The sequence below is a fragment of the Macrotis lagotis genome, chromosome 5, assembly GCF_037893015.1.
Source record: "Macrotis lagotis isolate mMagLag1 chromosome 5, bilby.v1.9.chrom.fasta, whole genome shotgun sequence".
Classification (NCBI taxonomy): domain Eukaryota; kingdom Metazoa; phylum Chordata; class Mammalia; order Peramelemorphia; family Peramelidae; genus Macrotis; species Macrotis lagotis.
Window position 1 is genome coordinate 206,875,248 of NC_133662.1, and position 17,788 is coordinate 206,893,035.

Genomic DNA, 17,788 nt, shown 5'->3' on the forward strand with positions numbered 1-17,788 from the left:
TTTCTTCATGTTAATATTAGACCAAAATTAGCAGAAGCAGCAGAGAAGCAATCCATACTCTGTTGCATCTCAGCATCAGAGACTGCATTGAGGCACAATCATCTCCAAACTGAAGATCAAGCACCAATACTTTGGTCTTAGCTTGTAACTTTTCCAAGTTGAAAAATTTGACATCAGTTCTATAGCTGACCTTGAGGCCATGTCCATTGTTAGTAAAGGCATATGATAATATGGCTGAAAACATCATACTAAAAAGCATGGCAGCAAGGACACATCCTTGTTTTACTCCACTGGTGACAGGAAATCTCGAGAACATCTTCCACTATCCAGAACACAGGCACACAATAAACATTATATAAATGTAAGATAATATTAATCATTTAATAAACATTTATTAAATGCCTAATATGTGCTAAGCACCAGGGATACAGTCAGTTTTGGGATGAGCAATGGACTGTCCACCTTGTAGATCTCAGCTAGAATAGAATCAGCGTCAGGTGCTTTGCCATTTGAAAGGAACATAATGGCATTCAAAACCTCTTCTTCAGTTCAAACTTCAGCTAAGCACTTATTAACTTCAACTTGAGGTAAGGGGTCATTGGCTTTTAAATTGATTGATGATTGTCTGTTAAGAGCATTATGAAATTGTTCAGTCCATCTTTCTAGGATCATGTCCCTATCACCAATCAATATGTATCCATCAGCACTGAGTATTTGAAATGCACCATATTTCTTTGACCCATTAATAGCCTTCAGAGCATCATAAAAGTATTTTGATTTTTGCTGTCTGCATAACATTGAATTTCATCTGCCTTCTTACTATGCCAAGAATCCTGTATCTTTCTAAGTCTTGCTAGGCCTGTACTATTGATGGAATTAGATGGTGCCTTCTTGGAAATGTATGAACTATCCTGGTAAACCTTGTGAAGCTCTCATTTTTCATTTAGGAACTTCTGTATTTCCCCATCATTTTCATCAAACCAGTCTTGGTGTTTGCAAGTGTTCTGGCCCAGATAAGCAAATGCAGTACTATACACAAGATCTCTGAAATCTACACTTTACTGCTCCAGTGATTTGCCAACTGTTTGCTGGATCAAAGGGCATCCACAATTTTATAGCTTTTTGAGCATAGTTTCCAATCCTATTCTAGTATGGTTGGATCAATTCACACAAAAACAATGGATTTGAATCCCATTTTTCTTGTATCTCTTCCAAAATTTATCATTTTTCTTTTTTCTGTTAAATTTGCCATTCTGATAGATATGAGGTAATAGCTGAGTTGTTTCAGTTTTCATTTCACAAACACCTTACTTGGACATGTTTATTATAGAGAGTGAGACAGACTCTGTAACCAGTGTGAATAGTCTGAGGAAGGGCAACTAGGTGGTGCAGTGGTAAGAGCACTGGCCTTGGAGTTAGGAGGACTTGAATTCAAATCTGGTCTCAAGCATATAATCCTTGTCTAGCTGTTTGAACTTAGGCAAGACATTTAACCCCATTGCCTTGGAAAAACAAAAAAAAAATAGTTTGAGAAAATAAAATTAATTAGATCATTATGGTGTAATAAATTATAAACTTTACATAATGTGTTCTCTTTTGATCATCACATCATATTTTTTTATATTTCTCTTGAGACTTGTATTTGAATATCAAATGTTCTTTCCAGTTCTGGTCTTTTTATCAGAAAAAAATGGAAATTCCTCTATTTTATTTAATGTCTTCCTTTTCTACAGTTTTTCTAAGTAGTTGATCTAGATTTTAATTTATAGTCTTTTGCCTTCTAGAATATCAGATTTCATGTACTATCATCCTTGTGTGATGTTGACTGTGGTTCCATGATACTTTAATTATTTATTTCTGACTGCTTGCAATATTTTTGCCTTGATCTGGGACCTCTGAAATTTGACTATAGTTTCCTGGAAGTTTTCATTTTGAGATCTTCTTCAGGAGGTGATTGGTGGATCCTCTCATTCCTTTATCATATATTGAAAGGTGATTTCTAAGGTCTTTTTTTGATCTTGGCTTTCAGGTATTGTAATATTTTTTAAAATAATCTCTCCTGGATCTATTTTTCAGGTCAGTTACTTTTCCAATGGGATATTTCACATTGACTCCTATTTTTCCATTTATTTATTTTGTTTTATTGTTGCTTGATATCTCATAAAAATAATTTACTTCTATTTTGTTCATTCTAAATTTTAAGGAATTATTTTTTCACTGAGCTTTGGTACCTGTTTTTCTATTTTTAATTGTACTTTTTAAGAATTTTTTTGTGCCACTTTTTACAGTTTTCCAATTCTGCTTTTTAAAGCTTCTCTTCTTCATAAGCTTCTTGGTACATATTATTTTGACTTGTCTGGTTTTTAAGGTGCTATTTTATTCATTAATAATTGTCTCCTTTATCAAACTGTTAATTCATTGTTCATGATTTTCTTGTATCACACTCTTCTCTCTTTCCATTATTTTCTCTACTTCTCTCACGTGCTTTTCAATATCCTTTTTGATTTCTTCCATGGTCCCAGGTCAATTCATGATTTTATTGAAGATTTTGGATGTAATGTCTTTGACTTCATATTTTTTTTCTGAGTGGGTGTTTTCTTTTTCCATGTCACTATCAAAATGATATTTTCTGTTGTGCATTTCCCCAACTTATGCCTTGATTTTAATTCTCTGTTAATGCAGAATTTTATAGGTGGAGCCATGATGGCAGAGTAAAGGTAGAGATTTATCCAAACTTTCCCTCAATTCCTTCCAAATACTTTTAAATAATAACTTGAGGGGAAGCTTGGTGGTACAGTGGATAGAATACTGTTCCTGGAATGAGGAGGACCTGAGTTCAAATCTTAATTAATCAGATACTTAATAATTATCTAGCTGTGTGACCTTGGGCAAGTCATTTAACCCCATTGTCTTGCAAAAGCCAAAAAATTGGATTGAAACAATTTTAGAAGGGTAGAACCCACAAAAACATGGAGTGAACGAATTTCTCAAACCAAAACAACGATGGGAAAAGTCTGTTGCACCAGGGTGAGAAAGAGGCAACATGCAACACAGGCTAAGCAGTGTACCAGCCCCAGTAATCCAGGAACAGGCATCAGAATAATTGGGTCAGTGGCACAGGTGGAAGTTTCCAGACCTCAGTCCAGAGTTTGACAAGGACAACTTGGGAAAGTCTCTCAACCAGAGTGAGAATGGAAACATTCTTTTGGAGGTTTCAGCAGTACAATCCTGGCCCTAGCAGACCAGGAATAGTCTTTGGGAGCCACAGAATCAGCAGTCTGGGTAGCTGCTTCCACAGCTCTCAGGCCACAGATAATAAAATGCTCAGAAGGATATTACAGGGGTATCTTTGATACCACTGTGGCAGGATTCTGTGGCTTTACCCACATTGAGATTTAGTTCATAGTCCTGGGTTGCAGTCCCAGGAAGAGGAGAAGCAGGAAAACAATGGAGTTTTCTGCTCTAGGGGAAGAGTCATTCCCCTCACAGTTCTAGAGAAAAACAGATTGTTTGTGGTCATCCACAGACCAAAAGATAGACTAGGAGAGAGTAAAATTCTGTCCTTTTATCATACCAACTTGGAAGAACTGAAAACCTGCAGATTCCTAGAAATATCTCTGAGGACAACTGCAAAAAATTCCTATAAAACCTGGGACAGTGTGCCCTGCTCCCTACTTAAGTTGTCCTACCCTAACAAAGGCACAGAATGGAGAAATGAGTGAACAGCAAAAGAAAAGATATCTGACCTTAGAATGTTACTATGGTAATAGTGAAAATAAAAACACACTCGGAAGAGAACAAAGTACAACCTCCTACATCCAAAGCCTTCACAAAAAATATGAATTGGTAATGGACAAGTTCAAAAAGGATTTTGAAAAACAAATAAGGAAAGTAGAGAAAAATTTGGGAAGAAAAATGAGTGATGTGGGAAAATAATGAGAAATGAGTCAGCAGCTTCGTAAAAGAGACACAAAAAATACTGAAGAAAATAAAATCTTGAAAATCAGACTGGGCCAAATATAAAAAAAATGATGCAAAAATTATTGAAGAGAAAAATGCCTTAAAGGAGGTATAACAGCTCACTGAAAAATGTAATTACTTAAAATTTAGAAAGGACCAAAGAGAAGCTGATGATTTCATGAGAAATCAAGCAGCAGTAAAATAAAAGCAAAAGAAAAAAAAATTAGACCATGTGAAATATCTCACTAGATTCAGGAGGAATAAAATGTAGATTCAGGAGAGATAATTAAAATAATATATTTGATTACCTAAAATCCATTATGACAAAAACAAGCCCAGACATCACCCTTCAAGAAATTATATAGGAAAACTGCGCTGAAATTCTAGAACCAGAGTGTAAAATAGAAATTGAAAGAACTCATCCCTCACCTCCTGAATTTCCAAAGAGGAAATTCCCAGAAATATTATAGTCAAATTTTAGAGCTCCCAAGTCAAGTAGAAAATATTGCAAGTGATTAAAAAGAAATAATTCAAAGATCATGGAGAGACAGTCATTTTAAAGGAATGCAAAGCTTGGAGTATGCTATTCTGGAAGACAAAAGAGTTTGAATTATAAACAAGATTCAATACCCAGAAAAAATGAGCATACTCTTTCAGGAGAAAAGATGACATTCAATGAAATAGGGGACTTTCAAACTTTCCTGATGAAAAGACCATAGCTGAATAGAATATTTGATCTTCAAATGTGAGACTCAAATGAAACATTCCTGTGGGCAGGGAAGTCTGAAGGAAATTCATGTTTTTGTACTAGATATATTCTTTCTTGAGTTAACTCATATACTTTGTCATTTATTAGGATAATTAGAAGGAGTATTTATAGACAGGTCATAATTGAATATGTATGTATTCCTTTTCTGAGCCAATTTTGATGAGAATAAGGCTTACTTATTCACCTTTTCCTTCCCCCTCTTCCATTCTTCAAAAAAATTTTTATCTATTATATGTGAAATAACTTACCCCATCCTACCTCCCCTTCCCCTTTCTCCCTGGATATTCCTCTCCCATCACTTTTGCCCATAACTGTGAGAAGGATCCTTCTCCCCTGCAACCACAAACTCGTATTTTTCCTTTTCCTAGATCTGCAGCCCAGGACTCCAACCCAGAGCTGGGCAAAGTGATAGAATCCTACCTCAATGATAGCTAAGAGACACCTGCAATCTCCTTCTGATCCCCTTACTGTCTGTGGAATAAGAATTGCTGAAGCAGCATCAGATAGTTCAATCATTCCTAGGGCATTCTTCCTGTTTTCTGGTACGTGGGCTGCATAGAGTGGAGATCTCTTGCTGACCTTCCACATTGTCTCTGGCATCTGATGCTTGAGAGGTCTGGAAACTGGCACTGCTGCCATTGATTTAGTTAGTCTGCTGACTTTTCCTGGATTATTGGGGAACTTTCTTTGCTAGGTTGACCTAGGCTGCATTGCATTCCTCTCTCACCCTGGTACCACTGATCTTTCCTGCCAACCTTCTAAGTTCTCTTGTCCTGGAAAATTGCTTTATTACATCTTTTTATGATTTTACCACTCCAGAATCTATATAAAGTCATTATTTAAAGGTATTTGATGGGGTTTGCATGAGAGCTTGGGTTAATCCATGCTATTACTTGGCTATCATAGTGGCCATATCAGAATTTCTCTTGTTGCTATTTTCAAAGGTAGCCCTGGAAATCTATAGGTTTTCAGTGTTTCCAAGGTTCCACGATCTAAGGAGAGGTCTGGTTATTGACTCTTCTGTTTTGTGCTCTGATATATATTCAGGAAAAGACCTTGTGCCCATTTAGCCGTCCATGCTACCCCTCCTTCTGATCTTGGGGCTATGAGTAGATCCTTCACTATCTGGCAGCCACAATTCTACTCTGTCTTGGAATTAAGAAAAGAATACCTACTGGTTTGTGTGTGGCTACACCCACTCTTCCTTAGTTGAAACTGTGACTTGGGTCCTGCTTCCCTTTGTCACAAGTCATTTTTCTCCTTTTTCACCCTGGGACTTTAACTCTACAATCTCCTTCTGAAAAGTTATGCAACCACAATCCTAAAAGTCTATGGTTTGAGAGCTCCAAAATTGTTGCTGAAGGCAATGAAGTCAAGCCAAAGTCGCCAATGAAGCCAATGAAGCGTTATTTAAACTCCTTCCATGAGCCTACCACCTCCTGATAAGAGAGATCTTTCTTGTATTGGACAATTTTTTGCCCAACCTTTCCTTGATTTGGCATTTCAAAAACTTGATATGAGGTTTGTTTTAGATTGTTTAGAAGCGAATTCAGTGTAACTGAGAAAAATAAAAAAAAAAAACGCAAACAAAATGATTATACTGCCTGAAATAAAAATGTGTAGATGAACAATGCATTCTAAAAAGAACATAAACTTAGTCTTAAATCAATAAAATTCAATTACTTCCGTTGTAAAATGAAAAATTTGAAGCAGATGATTCAAAAAATAGACCCTTTTTAGCTCTGAATCTATAATCTTATGAACTGTTGAAGTCAGAAATAAGAATATTTAAGTAATAAAACAGACTCTTCCTTTTCAAAAAAACACAAACTTGAAAATCTTGTGAAAAAGGTCTGAGTTCTCACTTTATATCTACTATTTGATGTAATTTACAAATCAAAAAATCTTGGATAAGCTAGAGGTTTGTATTATCAAGATATTCATCAGGTTTTTCTTTGACTTAACATATTCAGTCTTTAGGACAATGAAAAATAAATTAAATCTATCATTGTCCATATTTTTATCTTTGACTTTCCAATATAACTTAATAAGAAAAAATAATGCTCTTATGGCAAGGAAAAAATAATAATAAATGTCTTCAGAGCACAGGTTTTGAATTGGCAGGTTTTTAAAGGGGTTTTTTTTATTTTTGAATGGATAACATTTTCACCTTAGTGACATTGTTCTTTGCAATGCATGATGTTGTGTATTATCAAGAAAAATAGACTCATTAGTTAAATTCTACTTCTTTCTTGAAACAGTTTTGATGATTAGTGATTTCTTTCACATTGTTCAGAGTTAAAACTTATTTCAAGCAAATAATCCTTATCATACTATTGAAAAACAGTTAGGGTTTTAACATCTCTCCTTCAATAGTCTTTTCCACAATGAAGACTAAAAGAAGACCTTAACAGTATGAAAACGAACATTATGGGTTTTAAAATTTTCTGAATTATTTAGTTTACTTTTTCATAGTAACATATGAAAGGAAGAAAATAAAAACAAATGATTCTCTATAAAAATGTCTTATATTTCCTCCCTTATATAACATAAACAGCATTTTATTACCTTTTTTTGCTTTCTCATATGTATAATTAACTTCAAGGAGACAATACACTTTATGACAATGACAGCAAGGGTGTATTAGAAGCCAATTTGTTTCATCTTGGGCAAAACCCTTGAACGTTCTGCCCCTTGATTTCTCTTCAGGTGTAAAATGAAGGACATGAGCTAGATCTTAGAAACACTTTTCTTCCTTGTCTAATCTACAATCCTTTGACGTTATTTCTTAGACTCCATTCATCAATGATTCCATCATCTATCATTTAAATTTCCCCCCTCCTTTTTGTATGATGCCCTAAATCAGAAACATTTCACCTTTTTCCCAACTGTGGTATATAAATTTCTTTTCTGTTTCTGAATACTGGGTAAGTACTTGTGCTCAAGTGCTACAGATAATATTAATCTATACAGTTTAATGGTCAACTGTGTTTCTTGCCTTTTAACTGCATATGTGGCTCATTTGTATTGTTCCGGGCATATGGGAGTGACATGGATATCAAATTAGCAATACCAAAAAGATTCAGCTTCTGAAGATCTTTTCCTAGTCATTCCATAACTATATTTTAAAAGGGTAATTGCTTCACAGCTGTTAACTGATAGATATTAAACTAACAACATACTTGAGCAGTTAAAATGCTGTAAAATGGCACCTGTTTCTATAAAGTTCCTTTAAGACAATTATCCCTTGTTGTTAACTTTGTAATCTATTATCTTTCTTTTAACTGGGTTAAAGAGAGTGAAGATCCTATTTTTTGTGAAATACTGAGACTGAATGTACCATTTAGAAAGACTCAAAAGGCTTATATCTGTTTCCAGGTACCTGTATTTTTGAAATAAATTTTTTATTGATGTCTTTTTTTCCTACTATCTATTTCCCCTCTGCCTCTTATCCATCTATTATAATAAAATCTATATTGATGTGAATGGGAAGTTTCTCCTGATCACTGAATTTGTTTTGGTATAAACCTAGCATTTGAATCTCTATATCAAGATGTATACATATTTAATCATTAACTTTCACAGAATTGCAAATTGCTTTACTAAATATTTGTATTGATTCACTGTTCTACTAACAATGCCTTAATGTGGCTACTTTCTTATAAGCAATGCATGACTGTAGACATCTTCTATTATTTTTGCTAATTTCCAGGTTTATTTTGAATGGTATACCTCTTATATAATTTTTTCAGTTAAGGAATATTAGTTTATATACAAAAGGTAATGAAACTGTGCATGCCCTTTCATCCGGGAATACCACTACTAAGTCTGTATTCCAATGACACAATAAAAGAACACATGTACAAGAACATTCATTCCAACGCATTTTGAAATGGCAAAGAATTGAAAATTGAGGGCTTGTCTATCATTTGGGGAATAACAGAACAAAAGCCTCTGCACAAACAAAATTAATCCACTTAAGATAAGAAGGAAAGGATTTGACTTGATTTGAATACACACACACACACACACATAAACACATACATACAAATACATAAATGGCAGCTTATTTAGAGTATGTAGACTGTGATGTATGTAGAATGTGATCTTTGAATTTCTGCTATAATAACTATTTTTTGTGCTTCAAATATAGGTTGATTCCCTCTCCTGAAGTAAAAGATTAAGGGACAAAGAGGAACTCATTGCACTAATTAGGAAAAAATTAATCATTCCTAAAACAAATAGAAGAAAAAATACAAAGGAAGTGAACAAAAAAGGGAATTTGAAAAAGATAATGGAAGAAAAATAGTAACTTTTTCTAAAAAGGCAAGCAATGGTTATTCAGAGTAGGAAGAAGATGTTTGTTTTCCAAAAAAAATAGGCAAAGGAGCCCCAGAAGCTCACAGATATCATTCATTAAAAAATAGAGGTAAAAATGAATAGTAGTACTTAGATATTCCCTACTCATGAATATCAAGGCAGATTTATGGTAACCTGGTAAGAATAAAGAGGTCCATTATTTACATGAGACATATATTCATGATATTATGAATAATTTTGTGAGACATATAAAAGAATATGATTCTTCAAATCCATCAATGAGTTAGTGAAATATCTACCCAAGCATGTGAAGATTTTCTCCAGTAGAATAGGCAATTGAGAACAATTTATTCCAATGAAGGTAGCGGAAATGGGCACTGTGGAGTATTTGAAGCTTGGTCAGACATCAAAGACACCAAGGTCAGTCAATGAATCTCAGATAATTGTTGATCATGAGAAAATGATAATCTGACTTTCTGCAATTCTGTCTCAGTTAAATCTTAATTACATGCAAGTCAAGACATTACACCTGAAATCATTGGCTTTACTTAAAACCAGAGCATGAACAACTAAAAAATATATTAAAGTTTGAAACAAAAGCAACTGTCTTAATGATGAAAGTCTTCATTTCATAAAATCACATTGCATTAAATTATGTGTCTATATTGCCTCAAGTATGTAGGCCCTTATAAAATAAGGTGAAACTTATCTTTGTGATTATAATTATTCATTCTCCTTAAAGTAAAAATATTTGTATGAAGACAATGCATTAATATTTTCTTTCTGATAGTAATAGTCTTAAAATCTCAATGATAAATATAGTAAATATTTTGATAATTATAATCCTACAAAAATAATGCATATTTAATGGGGAGAGGTCTGGGCACATAATATATGCTTGTGTTTTTTATTATTATCTCTTGTTCCATCTATCTTTCTTTTCCTTGTATTAGTCATATTTTATAGATTTTGTCTTTAAAATGGTAAAAATATGAATAGTGTATTTGTTTTAAGAATATCTGCTCTAGATTTTTTAAAATTCAAAATTATTGTAGCTTTATTTTTAATTGATATTTTATTTTTCCAAATATATATTATAAAAGTTTTTCAACATTTATCCATATGCATATGTTATCTTTAACTTACAATATTTCCTTCCACTCACCCTTCCCACTCCTTTCTCAGTGGTGAATAGTTAGGTTAATATTGTACATACACATTTGTATTAAACATTTTCAATATGAGAAATTAGGATTAAGGGGAAGAAGCAAATAAGAGAAATTTTTATAAAGTACATTTAGTGTTCATCAGATTCTGAAGGATTTTTTTTTAGTTTGGTTTGGTTTGGTTTTTTCTTCCTCTAGAGGGCACAGCATTGTCTATAGCTGATCTAATAGGATTGTCCTAGCTTTCTGACCTGCTGAGAGAAGCTACATCCACCACTGCTGATCACCTCACAATGTTGTTGTTGATATGTAGAATGTTCTCTTGGTTCTGTTCCCTTCACTCAGCATCAGGCCCTGTAATTTATTCCATTCTAGAGTTTGACCATTTATGGTTTCTTATAGAACAATAGTATTCCATAATCTTCATATACCATAACTTATTCAGCCATTCCTCAATTTATGGTCATTCCTTCAATTTCCAAATCTTTTCCATATAAAAAGAGCTGCTATGAATATTTTGGAAAATGTGGGATTTTTCCCATTATGAATATAAATCTAGAATTGAAATTACTGGGTCAAGGGATATGAAGAGTTTGATTTCTCTGCATAGTTCCATATTGCTCCCTAGAATGGCTGGATCAGTTCACAACTACACTTATAATGCATTAATGTATCAATCCTCCCACAACCTCTCCAACATTGACCATTTTCACTTTTTGTCATCTTAGCCAACCTATTAGGTATGAGGTAATATCTCATAGTTGTTTTAATTTGCATTTCTTAAGAAATATGATTTGGAGCATTATTTCATATGATTATATATAACTTCATACTACCATATATAACTTTCATTTCTTCATTTGAAAACTGTCTATTCATAAGCTTTTACCATTTACAAATTGGGGAATAACTTGTAACCTTATAAATTGGATTCAATTCTATATTCATTTTAGAAATGAGATCTTTTATTAAAACTCCTAATTGTGAAGATTGTTTCCCAGGTTTCTGCTTTCCTTCTAAATTTGGCAGCATTGATTCTATTAGTGCAAAAACTTTTTAAGTTAATATAGCCAAAATCATTCATTTTTCAAAAACATTCATTTTACTGTTTCTTGTTTGGTCCTGTATTTTCTCCCTTTACATATATCTGATGGAGAATTATTCTAAATTTAAGCATAATTTTACTTGGAATGCAATGTCTGCTATGCTCATGATAGGATTTCAAATATTCTTACTAACGCATTTTTGTTGCAACATTTGTAAGAATCCTACAAAAAGATGAAAAATATCAGAATATGAACACATGTTGAATTAGCATTATAGTCCATCTAATAAAACAACAATCTTTTTTTTTTCTTTTCACAATATCATAAGGGAATTATTTTCCTTAGACACTTTTTTTTCTAGTTGCCTCCAGATGTAATCACAGAGAGGTCACTTTCTAATCAATATACTAATCCATTTTTAGTATAAGGAGAGAGGTTCTGCCTTTAGGTGTCACAAATCTAATTTTTTCAAAGGAAGGGATAAGGCAATCATTTGAAATGAACAGAAGTATTATTAATTCTACATTTGATTACGATCTTTACTTATAGTTCATGGACCTTACTTTTCTGTTTTAATTTTTTATACAATGCTTTTAAAAGAAATTTGATATTTGCATAAGGATACTCATGGTGAAGGACACTGTTTTTCAGTATTTATTTCTTAGTATTATCTTTTTTTCTTTTTTTTAAGGGTTTTTTTTGCAAGGCAAACAGGGTTAAGTGGCTTGACCAAGGGCACACAGCTAGCAGCTAGGTAATTATTAAGCTTCTGAGACCGGATTTGAACCCAGGTACTCCTGACTCCAGGGCTGGTGCTTTATCTACTATGCCACCTAGCCGCCCCTATTTCTTAGTATTATCAATGGAAGTCTAAGATTTTTTCCTTTGATATCTCCATATTTGTGATATATTTATTTATCAAAATTATTTTGTTTTTAGATAAAAACAAAATAAAATATAATATATTTTGTGGAAATTGTAATAAAATATGTTACATATGGACACTGATTAATTCATCCTTCCAGATGATCTTTTCTTTTCTTTAGGGGTAACTGGGCGACTCAATGGGTAGAGTATTGGCCTTGGACTCAGGAGGAAGGAAGTTTGAATGTGATTTCAAATTCTTGAATCTTACTGACTGTGTCACCTTGGCCAAGTCACTTAACCATAGTTGACTTATATCCAGAACCATCTCCAGTCATCCTAATTCATATCTGGCCCCTGTACCCACATGACTGGAGGAAAAAGTGAGGCTGGTCACTTAGCACAGCATGCCCTCACTTTAATCCAATTCACTTGCTTGTCATGGCATCACCTCGCTGATATCATGGTCCTCTTCGAAAATGTAGGACAAACATTATTATTTTTATCTTTTCTTTACCTCTTAGTCCAAGTCCAGTATGGAACAAACTTTGGATTATAATGTCAGTAGAAAAATTTTCTAAGCTTTCTATGACTGAAATATTCATGACCTTCTGATTAGTTTGAACTTTGATGATAGGCATAGAATCTTGAGAACTTACCCATTGCAGATAATAATCTTTAAGAACATAGGACCACTGTATGCCATGGTAAGGCAATTAGAATAGAACTTTAGTAGAAACATTTAATTTTCTCTAATCATTATAAAACAACAATTTAGTTTTCATAATGGATTTCTTGTTATTTTTAATTTGTAGTACAGAATATAGAAATTAGAGATGTACAAATCAACAATATATTCTCTAAGTATTAATTTACATATTTTCCCAAACATTCTTTTTTGTTATAAGTATAGCTAAAAAACTATAAGGGCTGTTTTAACTTGTCATTATTTTGGATTAAATAAGTGTAGGAAGAATCAATCAACTATATTCTGATCTGTTAGTAGTTCCTCAGGAAAATCATTATTCCACTTTTTTTTTGCTTCAAGCTTGACCTTACTAATTACTCATTTGTCCAAACAAATATTACTATTCAATTTTCTTGATTAAATATGTAAATTAGGCTATGCAAGATATATCCATAAAACTGAGCTTGGTTTATATGTGTATATGAATTATGCATGCCGAGATTTAATATATTATTAGAACATATTTAAAATACAATAAATAAGCATTTATATATTCGAATTTTTGCAAAAGCATTGTAATCTAGTAACTTTCTTTGCTAATACTTAGGATTTTTTTTAACCTCTAGAGTAGAAAAGTTAATTCTACTGTAAAATAGTCAGTGTTGTAAATTTGAGTTTTACTGCATTCTAATTCTCAGTACCAATTAGTACATTTTATGACTCCATTTGGATATTCTCCAAGTTTTATATTCATACCCCCTCCACTTTATAATTACTTTATTTAAAGAGGCTGCTTCCGACCCTAACAAGTTGGAGGTGGTCTGCGATGAACTTCTGGAATTACTACATATATTAAGCAGATGTCAACACTACATTTTTAAAATTAGCTTCACAGCACTTGCAGCATTTATTCATATTTCTAAGTCCTGTAGTCATTTGGGGCAAGACCTTCTTGGCACCATTCAAATTAGACAGAAATAGCCTAAGGGAAAGGAGCATTGAAGACCAAGCTTGAGCAACCCCAGTACAGTTAGTATGATAGCCTGATTATCAGAAAGATTAAATCAGAAGAGACAAAGTATTTTGATGTGTGCAGGTTCTGTAAATCAGTATATTCTCGCTTCCTTCTCAAGGAAATCTAACTTAGATTATATCCCTATTCACTTCAAATAGACTTTCTCCAGGACTTACTCTTACATATTCCCATCCATGGCAGTGTATTTCCTCTTTTTTTAAAGAAAGACTTTGTTTTGGAGTGGGGCAATTGAATAAACAGAGGCATAAAATTGCCATTATGTTAGTTCAAAGGCACCTGGGATATCTTATATCTATTTCTTCAAAAAAATAAAGATTCTTGCATATAAAACTGAAAGACTGAAGTGTTTTAATGCAAACTAGATAATAATGACTTTCACATCCATTTTATAACTGAGATTTATAACTTCAAGGAGGAAATTGGGAAATTTAGAGACTATCCTTTAACTGTACAATTAACATAGTGTACATAGATATAATTATATCTGTAGAGATAAGTTCAAACAGATAGGTAGATTAATAGATATATAGATAGATAGCAGATAGATAGATAAATAGAGGATAGGTAGGTAGATTGTAGATAGATACATACCCATGCCCAATTGCAAATATGTATGTATATATACGTACATATGACAATACAAGATGCATTCATGTACAAGTATGCATACAAAACTAGAGTTGGAATGGTGGAAACAGCAATGCATCCCCTAGTTCAGTTCACTTTGCTGAGAGTTGTCCAGTGTCAGAAGTGAACAATTACTTTCTCCCTTAGCATATTGGCCACTTCTGTCTATTAATCCCTAAGAAATCAGGAAATGTCAACAAATATAAATAGCAATCAAATAATATGAGAATCACGAATCCCTTAGAGAACACCTGTGCAATATATTTGGTGAGAGGATGAAATCATCCAGAGAGTGAGTACAAAAGGTTGTTATGCTAAACTCAGGACACAGTTTGCCTTAGCTCTGGAAAGCAGAGTGTCTTCTAATATCTCAATACTGCCTTTCTTTTTCTTATTTATATCTTCCACACATTGCCACTTTTTAAAGTGTACATAGTACATAGTAGATGCTTAATAGATATGTAATATATTCTATAGCTCATTATTTACCATGCTTAGCAGCATATTAAGCAAAAGGTACAAAGTGTTTGGATATAATGGAGAATCTGCGTTGCAGTTTGGTAGGTAATGTCACCTAAAATGGAGCTGCTGAGAAGATCCATTCAGTCAAAGGAAAAATGATTTGAAAGACTGAGAACGATTTTGAGATAAATGCTTCAGAAGTAAAATGATTTTCCAGGATGAAGAAATTTCTGTTGCAAAGTGGAGAATTTGCTATCCAACTTGAATCAAATATCTCCTCCTCTAGAATGTAGCTTTGAGGACAAAGGTTATTTTTTGGTCTTTTTTTCAGTAGCACCTAATTGGTCTTCTGATAGTGAGCATTTTACAAATGCTTGTTGGTTGAACTAAAAAACAAGGGACCTGAAATTAATGACTATTTGGGGGCAAACCTTATTAAAATAAGAGCTATCAAAACTAATTAATATTGGTCACTTTGAACATAATGAACATGGAAAAATTAATTGTGAATGTTTCTTACTGATATTAATTATTAAAGCCCTCTTTGTAATATAGGAAACAATTATGATGCATAAATGAAAACAAAAATGATGGATAAAATGATTATATTATATGACACTTTGGCATCAGTTCAATATCTATAAATTATTTCTACTTAAATCAGGTTCTTCCATCCTTATGTCTTTTATTCTTAGTAGTTTTGGATAAATTCTCGTATTTATTGAAAGCTGTATTATGAAATCAGAATTGCTGAACTTCAGTCAGGTAAAATTGCTATAAAATTAGGATTCTAATGCTTTCTGATCCCCAGGTGCCAAATCTTTGACTTATCATAGGAATTTCCTTGAAAATTTTTATCAATAGTTATTAGTGCAGATTGGCAATGATCTTCATTTTCATTTTATTACATTTTATTGTGTACCAAGGGTACACATTGTTGCATTATTTCAGAACACCTAAACATTTACATATATATATATATATATATAATAGAGCACACCCACATTTAGAAGATTGACCAAGATACCAAACTGCATATGAAAAATTGAAAATTGATTTTTGAGGGCAATCTAACCAGTTATGTGGAATATATGACAGCATTCCGGTTAAATACAAAATTAATTTATAGGATTATTTGTGTTACTCTGTGTGACAAGTAAATGGAAAACACAAAGAAGTATAACAACATATTTAATGATTAAAACATTACAATAAAATCTTTTACCTACTGCTGACTAAAATTCCCCATATTTTATTTTATTTTTAGTAATATAATTTAATAATATTTTTTCCAAAGTATATTTCACAATAATTTTCAACATTTATTTTTGGAAAATTTTAATTTCCATTTTTTTTCCTTTCCACCTATCTCCTAAGGACAGCAAGTAACATGAAATAGTTAGACATGTACAATCTGGTTAAATAGATATATACATATTAGTTATGTTGAAAAAGAATAATCAGATAAAAAAGATGAAGTCATGAGAAAGAAAAAGTAAAAAAAAAATTAAATGATAAAACTTAAGTGAAAATATAAGGCTTTAAATCTACATTTAGATTCCATAGTTCTTTCTCTGAATGTGGATGATATTTCCCACTCAAATCTTTTGGAATTGTCTTTGACTGATGTATTATTGAGAAAAGTTAAGTCTATTATAGTTGATCTTCACACAATTTTGCTATTAAATGTATACAATGTTTAAAGCATGAATGGCAGAATTAGTTTAGTATATGAAGTAATGAAATATTCTTCTGAGAAATAGAATTCGCAGTATTAACTCACATTGTTTCTTTTGTAATTTCTTCTCAGGAGGTCACTATTAGGATTTTCTCTTTCACTCTGGATCTGGTCAATAATTAAAGGTCTATGGTTAAATGGATCAATTTTATGTGCAGATGCCTGGCTATTGCGGACCTATTTACAGTGACTGTGAATGATGGCTCTGACATCAGTGTAATGATGAGACCTAGAAACTCACATTGTCATCTGATTCTTCTTGGTGGAGATCTAGCAGAGCCTTGATCTTCTTTGCCAGGTTGCTAAAAACCATAATCACATTGTTTATTTTCTTCAGGACTTGAGCTATGAGCAAAAAGCATTCAGGAATAAGATCACTCATTCTTTGGCACAGCAATATAAATTTTCCTAATTTCCAAGATTTAAGTAGATGTGCAGATATCTTAAACAAACTGCTGGGGTTTGAAATCAAACTTGCTGAAATCTTTGATTTTTAAGACGCTCTTTTTAACCAGGTGCTGCAGGTAGTAATTTAGCATAGAAATTATTTTTTTCATCCAGGAAAGAAAGATTTGAAGTCCTATGTTAGGAGGATCAAGGTAACAATTCTTTCATTAGACAAGATGTTGTGCAATTGAGATAGCTGCCTTAACTATTTCTCATTTTCTTAGCAGTCCTCTGGAGACAATCTATCCTATTCATTTTTTCCTGTCAGTCTATTGAATATCTTGTGTAATTACTATATGAATTCATCAAATCTGAAGATAACATCATTCATCAACAGATTAAGAAAATGAAGAATTATCAGAGGCAAATTCAGTTTGACCTGTTATGCTTTCTCTGCAGATATCTATTCCCCACATGATATTTAAGATAGGATACATTAGTTGATAGTATTTAAAACTTTTGCTCAAACCCATGGAGAGGGGAGAGGTCTTCTTTAAGTTTAATGTCTACAAAGACAATGAGTGCTCCATCAAGCTGGTTTGCATAGGGATATTTGCAGAACATGCACATATGGTCAAACATACTGGACACCAGGAGATTTGGAACTCAGTCCAGGTGTGGCTTCCAGCTCCTCTACCAGTTTAGCCGTGTCTGTGTGTGTGTGT

General features: G+C 32.8%; 1 pseudogene; it reads right to left on the reverse strand.

The window, feature by feature from the left end:
• Nucleotides 1–16,712: 16,712 nt before the first annotated feature.
• The window catches only part of LOC141489458 (ubiquitin conjugation factor E4 A-like), a 40,802-nt pseudogene continuing 39,726 nt past the window's right edge, over nucleotides 16,713–17,788 (reverse strand).